Source organism: Mytilus californianus, unplaced genomic scaffold, assembly GCF_021869535.1.
Source record: "Mytilus californianus isolate M0D057914Y unplaced genomic scaffold, xbMytCali1.0.p SCAF_33, whole genome shotgun sequence".
Taxonomy (NCBI): Eukaryota; Metazoa; Mollusca; class Bivalvia; order Mytilida; family Mytilidae; genus Mytilus; species Mytilus californianus.
This window is the reverse complement of record NW_026262683.1, coordinates 1,987,220-2,000,915: the sequence shown is the minus strand read 5'-3', so window position 1 is coordinate 2,000,915 and position 13,696 is coordinate 1,987,220. Positions and strand designations below refer to the sequence as shown.

General features: G+C 32.9%; 1 long non-coding RNA gene across 2 annotated transcripts in view; it reads right to left on the bottom strand.

Annotated features, from left to right (window-relative positions):
• Positions 1-11,348: 11,348 nt before the first annotated feature.
• LOC127736579 (uncharacterized) overlaps positions 11,349-13,696 on the bottom strand; it is a 42,981-nt gene continuing 40,633 nt past the window's right edge. For both annotated transcript variants that reach the window (XR_007999056.1, XR_007999055.1), the window contains exon 3: positions 11,349-12,549. This is a non-coding gene — a long non-coding RNA (uncharacterized LOC127736579). The remainder of the gene's footprint in view (positions 12,550-13,696) is intronic.

Here is a 13,696-nt window from a genome sequence, read left to right as displayed (position 1 = left end):
GCAGATGCTCTGCATTGAAGGGTAGGCAAATTCTGTTCTTTAAGTGGCAGCCATCGTATTGCACATGCAACGAAACAAGTAAGGAAAGGAGGACAGTGTTGTTTTCTAGGAAACCTTACAAACAGGCAAAACTAACAATCTGAACACAAAACACCCTTTGTATAAATTTTTAAAATTTGCTGTCAGGTAAAAATAATAGCAATCTATCTAAGCATAGATATTTGATCACAGGAGTCAACAAAGTGATTTTTGTTCGCTTTCTAGAATTATATTTTGAACCTAACAAACTTCAGTATAGAGTAACAGAATTTGAAAAGACGCTAGCGTGTGAACTTACCTTTTAAATGTACGCTCGAAATACAAGTTTGGAAAACCTGAGTCACACAAGAATAGAAAACATGAAAATCATTTCCTAGAAGTTCTACAATCCTTTGAAGAGATATTAGTGTGTCAAGTGCCAAAAAACAGCAGCTTAGTTCTACAAAAGAATTCTGAAAAGGTTTCAAAATTCTATTAATGATGAACTGCATATATCATATATAAGTATTTGTTTCATATATCAGCTTCGTGGCTTATGAAAAGACGCCCCTCCCCACCCCCACCCCCCATAAAAAAAGGGGGAAAAAAGAAAAAAAGAAATCGACTTTAAGGGGAACAAAGAAGTCGACTAAAGAAAAATAAGACTTGAACAGGAAAAGGAAGACTATAACACATAAGAATGAAGTAACAAACAGGTAAGATATGAAATCAGAAAGAAAACTGAAAGGAAAGAGTACAATCTTCAAAAGTCCAAACGTAGAAAGAATGTAGTTCATATTGTTTGAACATATAATCTGACAAGTACTGTTGTAGCACCGTCGGCGTTCCATAATTTTTTAAAGCTATTTAAAACTTTTATAGATAGCCATATTTGGTAATGATTTAAATTATGTGTTTAATGTTTTCCCACAAGGAAGTTCCTTGTTCCTTTACGAAAAAATTGGCACAGAAAAGAGGTCAATGCGTTTTATCTTTAGTCACACACTTGAAATGACATGTTACAGTCATGTGATACTTGAATACGCTGTAAAAGATAGTTATCTTTTTTTCCAACAAGGTCAAGTTTTACAAGTGAGATATTCAAAATTACACATTTGTGAAAAATGTCTCCCCATTGAAGAAACACCCCTATAACCACTAAAGAATAGGCATTTATACGTGACGATTCAGTACTTACTATGCAATTTGGGATGGTCAGCTCTCCCTTAATTAAAACTAGATAATCATTTGGACTCAAATATGTCGCATTGTTTTTCTTTTTTGGTTTTATTTTGTAAATAAGAATTCCTCGACATATGCTCCATATCTCTCTTTGACCATATAAATACTTCACAACACACACATTTTCTACCCTTGTAGATGCATTAAACCAGAATTTTAGTAATTCGAATGCTAACGAATTTAGCTTCATTAATGCAACATGTAAATTAAATAGTGAAAAACGCATTATACCGATTCCCAGGCGAACGACGCGTGGTTTGGGAAATAACCTTCATCACCCTCTATATTGTTTTTCAATGATAATGTCGTGCTTTGTTTAAAATAATATCACATTTGTTCAATAGATATCGTAAAAACGGTCATGGCCATTTATAAATAGGAAAACCTCATAAGTCGTACTTTATCAGGTGTTTATAGTTTTTGCTATTCTTAACCACATGAAACCGAAACAAGAAACTATACAAGTTCGGCAAATAAAATTGATATTTACCTTCCTCTTACAAGTACACATTTTCTGAGTATACAGACACTTCAAAATAGGAAAGACTTAAGACAAAGATCGTTTTGTATCATTAAAACAGCTATAAATCTTATTTTCCTACGAAAAACGTCTGTGGGAAGTAAAATATCACAAAATTTTATTTTTGGCGGGAAAATAGGTACCAGTTCGGCATGTTTAATTTTCTCTTTATTTCATTCGGAGTTAGGCATTTGATTCTTTTTGAAACAGATTTGATAAATATCTAAAACACAAAATCGATCCGGATGACAGGCGTTAACTTCATAGATTGATCCGATTGGTTCAAGTAATCTGTGCAGTTTTATTCACCAGGTAACTATTGTGTTGTTTGTTTAGAGTGTGAAGTAAACCAAATACGTGACTATGCCTTAGAAACAACCCTGACTGAAAAACAATTATAGCTTTGGTTTGCTCAAAATATTTCTTTGAATATGCTGGTCAGCGTGTGAATAATCATTTAATAAATTTACATTGGAAGTGAATTATGAACATTTTCTCGAACATTTTAAACCAAACATGCCATGTTAAGGGAACGACCAATTGATTTTCCGGGGGAAAAGAGGGGGGCGGGGCAGGAGGATTTTGAAAATGAATATCCTGGCATGGTAAGAGTTGAACAATAATAATGTTACCCAAGAGAGGATGTAAATGAATATTTTGCAACACAAAATGCAGGGAATAATTTTGTACAAAAGTGAAAATAAATTTCCGTGAAAAAAATATAAGCATGCGTAGTAACTGATAAGAATGAATGGTCAATCCGCAAACAAATCCTCCCTCCCCCACCCCCGAATATCAAATGTTCGTCCCATATTGAAGTTCTTGTAAAAGGTCTCTACAACAACTGTTATTAACCATGATGCTATTATCCTGCATTTATCATGCTTCACCGTAAAATAAGGATACTTTCTGATTGAGAGTAGTTTTGATTGAGCAAAATACTCTTGTCGTTTGACCGATCAATTAAGACTCCAGTCTTTTCATCTTCAATTTTATTCAGATGGGTGCATACCTACCAAATATGTTTTCATTTTAATAGTTAACTACATTAAAATGCATATATTTTGTTATCATCTAACAGATTTGCCAGTAACGTTTTTGTTGAAGTGCAAGCCCTTTAATAAACTTCACCACAATTTCAACTTTATATTTAACATTTTTATCACATTAAACATGCATAGTACTAAACTGTTGTCAAGGGCGTCTGATATCTTGATTATACAAATGTTTTTATTTATTGAACATTCATTGTTATCAAGAGTGCCTTATATTTATATTGAGATATATTGAGATAAAAATTCTACCTTCACAAAATCTTTTATCTTTTACGATGATTATTGTAATGATTTAATGGTTCAGGTCCTGCCCGGAATAAAATATACATGATTTATATAAGAAGAAGAATATATGTAGCTTTATAACTATATGAACATTTAATATAACATTTTAATTTTTTTTTACAAAATCATAGTATATTGTTCTGTGTGTAAACATGTCATGCTGCTCATCTAGGGCCCTTAATTGAAACAATAAATATTCTATTTTGTGATCATGGATTTTCCACATCGCAAGTGGGAAATGCAGTATTTAATTGGTGCATATATATATAATAATCATATATTATGTAAACTGGTGAAAGTACATATAAACAGGAAGATACCCTTTATATGCCCTCATTATTTAGGTAATTTCCCCTTGTGGAATTTTGTAAAATAATCGCTGCATATATAATCATACTTAACAAAAGAAACTATTTACAAAATTTACAAAATGAGGACATACTATATCAGGTGTTTCAATTTAAAATTTGATAAACCATTTAATATACAAAAAGTATTGTCAGTCGCGTACCAACCGTAGACAAAATTGCATGCGTAATTAACCAAACAGAAACCTTTACAAAACACGTAGTAACGGTATAATTGAAAAGTTAGATAAAAGCCATTTGTAGTCAAAATAAACATTAACCGTATTTCGTTTCGTTTCTGCTTCATTTTTTCTAAAAGTTTTGTCATCTGTATTTGATGTTATATTTCAAAAACCAAATATTGAACACCAATATGCCATATTATTATAAGCAGTATTAATTACAAGTTTGGAATTAATCATTTTAGAACGCTTAATATTCAACTGTGTATGATGTTATAATAATAATAATAATACTTTATTCAAAAGCAATACAGCTTATAGAATATTTCAGTAACCGAATAAAAGGATCATTGAAGTTCGGCAAGTTAATGCAAGCCTAAGCAGGATGATTGGCTTTTGCTTGAAGATGATGTGTGTACTGCCTCGTTGTTGCATTGCACAGTATATAGGGGCAATAAAATGTGTTATGAATGGTTGATTGTATATGTTGCTCAAACTTTCTCTTCGGTGTATTTGTCCATGTTGCTCAATTTATAGTTTACAGCGCAATGTCTTGCGAATCATTCATAGTTATGAATATGTAGTTATCCGTGTGACATTTCATGAATAGATGTTTGTATGTATGTCTTTCTTCTAACGGCTTTTCTATTGTCACCGTGGTATCTGAATGTTCCAATATGTGTGTAGAACAACCATTACACAATACGTATAATGTTCATTTAACGCTACTAAAAATAATATGTATTGACAGGTCACTAATCTATTGTTTATAATGGTATTTCTGGAGTTTTCACAGAAAAATGAGTATAGAAAGATGTAGCTCGAGATCAAAGATGAAACACAACGGGAAGAGTCTAGAACTAACATAAACTTTTGTGGAGTAGTTCGGTTTTCTTTCCTCTGTCTTCCTGTATTTGGAACCAGTTACCGCATTAAACTTTTTTTAGTTGTATGTCGTTTACTGATCGTTTTCTTCTCCAATTCCATTCAGCTGGCTATAGTTTCAGATATGCTTTTATTCAAATCGATTGTTTCTAATGGCAACATCATGTGTTATCTCGGTTTAAGTTGAAGATCGATAAAATAGCCATCTTCAACTATTATTGAAATGCAAGCCCTTTAAACAAAATCGCCATAATTTTAACTTTAAATTATGAATGTCTCAAATTATAGACATTGTATTTAAAATAGTTATTAAGGGAATATGTTATTTTGATCAAACAATAGATACTATTTATTGAACCTGACATTATTGAGATACAATTAACTGTGGATTTCCCTCAATGCAGGGGTGTGATACAGTATTTATTTTATTATATATATATACTGGTCTTCCTATTTAAAGTTTGATTAACTATTCAACACAACATTATTGTCAACGGCATATAAACCTCTGACACCATAGCATGATAAATTAACAATTAAAAAAGAATTCATATCTGAAACGGCTATAGTTGCTATAGAGTCGTTATGATTTGTAGTAAAAAATATTCACAAAACCTATTTCGTTATGTTATCTGCATTATTTTTTAAGCAATAGTATTACATTTTGTATCTATGTGAACCAAAGCCAATACTAGTTGTATTGTCTTTTAAGAACTAATTAATTCTTTTTTATTAGAGTGTTGAGTTCTTCAATGCAAATTTTACAAACACGTGAATCAAAATTGCGTACAAAAGCAACAAGGAAATAAGTTTTAGATTTAAAGTTGTTCAGTATTTTTTTTCTAAGTTATTCTGCAAAGAAAATACTTTGAACTTTACATTTGATCGCTTTCATCTTAAGAGCGCATTTCCTTACTGTCAATCGAAAACTTTATTGATAAGTCCTAAACGAACATGTATATGTTTATATAAATACGATGTATGAAAAATTATGTCTGGGTATGTTACTCTTTTGTTCCTCCAATGTTTTTTTTAAATATTTTCTGCAAATAAGGGAAGGGGGGATTATTCAATAACAGAAGGTCTTTATGATAATATAACCGGGAAAAAGTGACGTTCAGGAACTTATTATAACAATGTTGAAAGTGCTAAATATTAACATTACTATGGTTTTAGTTTGCATATTTATTTAATTCAAATGTTTATATTTTAAAAGCCGATTTAGATTATTGATTTCAACCATTTTCAAGTTATTCCGATGTCACTTAAAAGTGCGAAAGACAGTATTATTAACTTCAACGAAGCAATTATCGCTATTTCACAAAGTTTGGCCTGAGGACACTAATCCGTTTACCAAAGTCCTCAAATACTGTTAATCTATTTGCGCATACAGGTCGTTCAAGAACCGATTGTAAGATTAATGTTAGAACAGGCTCCACTGTAGTACATACTCTTGTCGAGACCGGTGCATCCGTATCCGTTATAAATACCAATACATATAATGCATTACAATTAGTAGATAAACTTTACCCTGTAAATAAATCAGATCTGTTAGGTGTACGTGGTGTAATTGACAATTTTATCAGAGTGCTAGGCAAAATTACACTGCCCGTTGAAATAGGAAAGCTCACTTTATTTCACGATTTTTTTCATTTTAGATAATGTCAATATGCCACTTATTTTAAGCAGAGACTTCATGCATGATCAAAAAGCTGAGATAAGTTTCCCCAAACAAGTATTATCATTACAAAACGGAATGACAGAAGTTTCTTGAAGTCAGGGCCAATATCGGGATGTTACAACCAAATTTGTGCATACGCTATCCGATGTTACATTTCAACCCAGACAAAGAGTTATTCTTCCTATTAAAATAGATAATTCTAGCGAACACACTTCAGGAGTAATTGAACCAAACTTTTCATTTGTTGGCAAACACAATATTATGGGAGCACGGTGCTTAATAGAAACACATAACAATTCTGTATTTGAAATGTTACATCATACTTTAGTGCTGTGTAATAACATTGAAACAAAATACTATAATTGGAAATTTCATTAAAAAGTTTTGGTGAATTTAAAGAAAATTTTGAGTTTATAGATAGTATCAGAACTGGCGAAGCTTTTAATTAAAAAAAACAATTATTTCAAAATTGCTACCAAGATGGGTATTGATCTATCAAAGTTCGATTTAAAGAAACACAAAAATATCAGTTATTGACTCTGTTAGGGCAATATAGGCAAGCTTTTGCTAAACATATTACCGAATTGGGCTGTACCAAAATAGGCAAACAAATCATTGATACAGGCGAGGCAAATCCAGTCGGACTACTCCGAAATCAAAGGAAGAAATAAACGTACATCTGGACGAAATGGAAGAACGAGGTATTATTCGGAAGAGCATGTCACCATGGAGCAGCCCCATTTTACTAGTAGCAAAGCCAAATGATGAGAAGAGAGTGTGTGTGGACTATCGAAAACTTAACCGTCTCACGAAAATCTGCACGAAATCGCTCCGGAACCTGTCAGACGTACTGTATACACTTGGGGAGAAACGGACTTAGATATATAGTGTCTGTGATATGAGACTTGGCTCTTGGCAGCTGGAACATGATGAACATTCCAAAGAAAAGACTACTTTCATGACGCATCGAGGTCAATATGAATTTAACAGACTTTCATATGGCCTAACAAATTCGCCTGCAACGTTCAACATGATAATGAATGAAGTAATCCGGGACCTCAAAGAAGGTATAGCTGTAGACCCAGAGAAAACAGCATCAGTACAGTCATGTTCGGCCCCGAAAAATATCAAAGAAGTACGTATGTTTCTTGGACTATGCAATAATTACCGGAAGTTCATACACAACTATTCCAAAATAACTTCTCCGCTTAATCAGCTTCTGTATAAAGATCAGCCATTTCAGTGGACCGACGATTGCCAGTGCTCCCTTGAAACACTAAAGATGAAACTCACATCAGCTCCAATCCTAGTATTCTCGGACTTCAACAAAGAGTTTATTTTTCATACCGACGCAAGTGGTACTGCGATAGGATATGTGCTGGTCAACACGACAAAGACAAAAATTGCACATGACGCACGCATGCTACGTAAACAAGAACAAAGATGGGACGTTAAAGACAGAGAATGTCTTGCACTAGTTGTTGCAATCAAACTGTTCCATGTTTATTTGGCCAATAACAAATTCCACATGTATACAGATCATATAACGTTACAATGCATTCATCGTATTAAATAGAGTACCGGACGTTTAGTAAGATGGTCCATGTATCTTCAGACATACAATTTCGAAGTTCGCTATCAACCAGGAAAAGATAACTAATGCGCTGACTTCCTCTCTAGAATTCAGCACCCCGAGAAACAGCGTCAGCGTCGACTAAGTATAGACGAAATTGAAGCTCCATATACAGCAACCGAACATTCCATAAAACAGGATGACCAACAGCTGTGCAACGAAAATCAGAGGTTAGCCGTTAGCGAATTAAGCACAGAAACGGTGAAGTTAAAAGACTTAGACGAATCAAAACGTGAATCAGTATCAACAATTAAGGCAATCAATGAAGCAGATAATCACAACCGAAATGTAGATCCATTAATCCTGATGATCGAAAGCACAAATGAAGATGAAGCATGACAAATGCTACAGTATATTGAACAGAACACACTACCTGAAGACAAAAAGAAAGCTGACGTAATAGTCCGAGAGTCATACCATTACTTTGTTTCTTGTGGTATACTGTTTATACATTATTATCCGAGTGGAAAAGGATACCTGTCCGAAAGAGTCGTCAAACAACTAGCTGTACCGAAGTCATTGCGTAACGACGTACTTTTATCGTACCATGATGCAATTATTGCAGCACACCCAGGGATTGACAGGACCTACAACAACATCCGATTGAAATATTATTGGAAAAGAATGTACTCGGATATTGAAGATTATTTGAAGACGTGCATTGAATGCCAACAGGGCAAGACGAATCCACATTCTGAGAGAGCACCATTACAGCCTCAACCAGCTAAGGGAGTCTTCGAAAGAATACACATGGACAATTTGTGCAATTTATCCACGTCAGCGGGAGGTTTCAACCAAATTTTGCTAGTTGTCTGTCCGTTTTCGAAATGGTGCGAAGCCTTTTCAATGAAAACTGGGAGAGCAGTAGAAACCGCAAGAGTCCTGTTCAACAAAATACTGTGTAGAAATGGTCCATGTAGGGAAATTGTTACAGATTTGGGAAAAAACTTCACGTCGAACCTTGTAAAAGAAATTTGCAAAATTTGCCTAATAACTAAACTCAACACTTCGTCCTATCACACAGAATGTGATGCACCAACCGAACGACACAATCGTACATTATCTGCATCTTTAAGAATGTATTGTCATGAGAACCAGACCACATGGCTCGACTATTTACAATGTATCATGATGGCTTTCAGGAATAGAGTTCAAACATAATCCCAATTTAGTCCACATTATTTGGTCTTTGGAAGGGAAGCTCGAAATCCTGTCGACATCGCACTTATTCCAGAATCAACGAGAGGATTAATCAAAGATGCAGAGTCAGCCCTTAAATTGATTATCGATAATCTCGCCGTTGCCAGAAAAATAGCTAAGACAAATATTGAAGCTGCACAACAGAAGTATAAAACGCAACACGGCAAAAATGTAGAGGAAATATTTTTTTATATACTTTGTTCATGGACTCCGGTTGGCTCGTCGCCCAAACTTCAACGATAATGGACTGGACCATATTATATTGCGGAACATGTAGGCGAATAAACTTACCGTTTGCGCAATTATTCTCACGATAAAACATTGAAGGCACCAGTACATGCAAATCGATTTAACAGCTTTACAGGTATCTCGACCCCAAGAATTGCCCCACGAACCCACCCGATGTTGTTAATAAAGATGACGACTTAAACCCAGAGGAAGTCATGGACATGCCTGAAATCCTTGACAGAGTCAATGACACAATTATTAACCATACACAAAATCAAGTAAGGAAAAATAATCAAAATGATCAAGCACACTTACACAAAGATACGGTATCTCGACAATCTTGTTGTAAAGCGCTTATGGTAATTTTCATATTGATGCGCTCTTAAAATACTGTATTATAATCTTGTATTTTACCAGAAATATATACAAGGTTAAAGAAGGTTTATTGACATCAAAACTATTTTCAATAATTAAACGAGAATGCCAACCACTGTTACAATTTGAACACTAAACTGCATTGTCTTTCACTGTGCTCGTTTGCACGCTTAGTTTAGTATTGGAAATGAAATGTAAGTTGAATGTTAAATGTATATGCTTATTTGCTTTACCTATATAAATATTTGGATGAATGATATTACCTTTAATTCATTTTAGGAGAGATTTTGTTCAGCTTCAGTTTTTCTGTAATTCATTTTGATGCACTTTTCTGGAGTACCCTTCACTACTATTATACGTAGTCAAATATTGGTTTCAGTCTCATTGGTATATTTGTAAATCTTAAATTGCTGATCTTGTTTAATCAGTTGCTGTCTATCTATAGTAGTTTTCATTAAAAGCAGATCGTTATAATTGGTAAAAATCATCACCTAATGGCTAAATATCCTAGGAGTTGTCTGATATTTTTAAAGAAATGAAGAGTAAGTAGATCTTGTCTTTCTGAAATTTTTACCTTTCAAAGTTTATATATTATATTTCAAATTATAGATATTATACTTTACTTGGCCTTTTCAGTCTTTTGTAGACTACACGCGCATATGGTTTACAAAATTTTAATACTGGTATCTATGATTAGTTTATATACATCCACTGGGTCGATGCCACTGCTGGTGGAGGTTTTCCTCCACGAAGGTAATATCACCAGCCCAGTAGTCAGCACTTCTGTGTTGACATGAATTATCATTTACATGGTCATTATTATGAATTAACTGTTTACCAAAATTGACTTTTTGGAAATTGTAAGGATTTTCTACCCCAGGAATAGAATACCGTAGCTGTATTTGGCAAAATCTTTCGGAATTTTGAGTCCATATTGCTCTTCAAAAAATTCAACGTACGACTGATGATAACAGACGCCATGTGTTGAAAATAGGCCACATGGCACCAAGGGCCAGCTGTGCTCAAACTGACCTATCCGTATAAATTGAATTTAACTAGTACCACAATAACTGTCAGTTTTTGCCAAATTCCAAAAATGGAAAAGGTGTTTGCATTAATACATATTATTTACTATAACATCGGTTACACATAATACAAATATGGACGGACGGACTTATTGAACTGACTACTTAACTATGAAAATGAGGAAACTAGAACGTTTAGTGGAACAAAGCAAGGATAACTTCTTCATTATACTGTAACTGTAGTAATTATGCTAAACCATATATATTTCTTTATCAGTTAAAGTAACATGTTCAAATGTTCACTATCATCTCACTGCGAAGTAATATGAATATGTTTTTCCACATCGTATATTTTGTTACTGAATATGAATTTATGGAATAAAAAGAACTGTATTTGAATAGCAACAGCCGTCATTTGGAGATTTGACAGTAACAGTTTTAGCTTTACTGAAAAACTAACATCAAAACAACGTCAGATGAACGAACAGATTTAAAGTACGTTATCCCTTGGTACATATATAGGGTGCTAAGAACTTTTAGATAACATCTCATTAATCAAATAATGTATTATATAAACGTAGATTGTTTTTTTATTTTTCGGTCAGTTTGCAATAATTAAACAAGTTGATTACTACATATCAAATTTGCATTTGATGGCAAACAAAAATTGCATTACAATTCATTTTTTTAATAGTATATTGTCACACACATCAACAAAATCTAATTATTAGTATTTATGACAAAAATGAATTAAAAGAAATAGTTTGTTATTTTATACAGAAGAAAAACAAATCAATACACTACAAATGACATTGCTGAACTTTTGGAGGAAAAATTTCCAACTTCTTCAATTTTAAACCAAGATTGGCAGTGAATGACTATAGAACTAAACACGTTAGATTGACTTAGTTCTTGAACAACTTTAAAAATGAGGTTTTGAAATTCAATTATTAGCTTGTATCTACTAACGCGTTATAGTAATACACTATTTTATGATTAAAAAACCTTTGGGAAAATAATATTTCGGAACAAACTTCATAACGCAAAATATCTACATCTTCACAGGACGGAATTAAAACATGAAATACTTTTAAATCTAAAACTTATTTTTACAAATTTGAAAACATGATAAAAATTCTCTTCGTCATATGACAATTGTTTTTTTTTTTTAAATTGACATCATTTTAAAATCATATATATGTAACGTTATTAAAAGGTGAAGTTTCCTTAGCATCATCCCAACATGACATCATTTTTATATAATAACAGCTTAAGCAAACTTCTATATGTGTACGATAAACATTGAAAGCAGAACTGAAAAACAGATATTTTCATTATAACATCAATTCGATGACATTTTTCCTTATAATCAATAGAAAAATGACACGATAGAAAATTTTGCCGTCGAATGAAACGAAAAAAAATCTACCAATTAAGATTCTATAAAAGTGCTTCGCGTTTGAAAGTACTATGCAAGAAATCCTTTTATCCAAATGGTTTAAATAATACCAATGGCACTCTGTTACTTTTTTTTATTTCTGATTTTTGTGATGGTTACCTTTCATACATTTTGGTCACTCTGAAAAGAATATTTTTAACATCAAATGAATGATCATCAATGTAAACATTCAGGTTATCTCCAATTTGGTTTCATTAATCTGCTTCTGTTTGGACTGTGCAATTTTTCGTGTCTTCATGTGATTGTTGAAAATCATTCCTGCTCGAGTCTTTATTTTGATTCTTAGATTTTTTCTTCTTTTTCTTTTGTTTTGTAACCTCCGTCCCTGCATCTGTCTGGTTCGTCATTTCTATGGCGGGCAAATCGGGCATTTTTCTACCAATGGGCGTATTTATCCAAACATTTTCAGCAGTACTGTAAATGTAACAAATTAAAGTTCTTAAAATAAGATGGCAATTTATATGCATAGATATAAAATGATTCTTTTATAGCGTATGATACTAAATAAATGTTGATTATTACCAGCAGTTAATAACATGGTTTATACCCAGGCAAGTACCTTGTAACGTTTTTTATGTCATATTTGGTATCGGTATAGTCGTTCCTAATAGGAAGGATTTTATAGAAACGACAAATATATTCTCTGTTATGTAGGGTATACGTAAAAGGAGCTGCAATTCAACGACAAAGAACACAAACCCCTTAAAAGATGTGTCAAGGTAGACATACGATATCCAACAATAGCAAGGTCCACATCAACCTATCTATAGCACTTAATCGACGAAAGTCCAGAAAAGCTGTAAAAGGATTTTTCAGGGACCATTAAGATCTGCAATCAAACTCCTAATTTATCAGAAAACACCATGATAAATCAAGAGAAAATATCTTTCATAGTCAAATGACCTTATCGGTTTGCAGATCGGCATCAACGTAACAAGTACTTTTGCCTAATAAAACGCAGTCGATCGTATTTTGATTCAAATGGCTTACAAACATATTTAAAACATATCCTTTGTACATATTGTTTGATAGGCTAAAATACAAGCAGGTGAAGTCTCTTTTAATCACTAGCAGCAATTTTTGTTAGCTGATAAAAAAGTAAGCGCATATTAGAAGTCAAGACCGCTTTTTTTCAACTTAAAATTTTAACATTGGTGACATTGGTAGGTACATACACTTAATAGGGTTAATGTGAGAATAAATAAGATTAAACCACAATTTATTGTGTGATGGAATACTACATGAAATCAGCATAATTTATTTTTACTTACGGGAATGGAACAACACAATAGAATAGGACATCAAAATATATGTATATATATATTCATGTACTGGCAATCATACCACATCACCTTATTTTTTTTTATATATGGCATCATTCTGTCTTTTCGCGACACATGGGGTTGAACCTATGTGTAAACAGTTGCATTTTTTTAATTAAGTATCCAATGTTTACTTTCTGAATGAATAACTCTTTTGTCGGTTTTTGTAATGAGTATTTGATGTAAAAGTTAAGAAATGCAGAAAAAAATGAAGCTCAATTGTTCACGCACAATTGAAA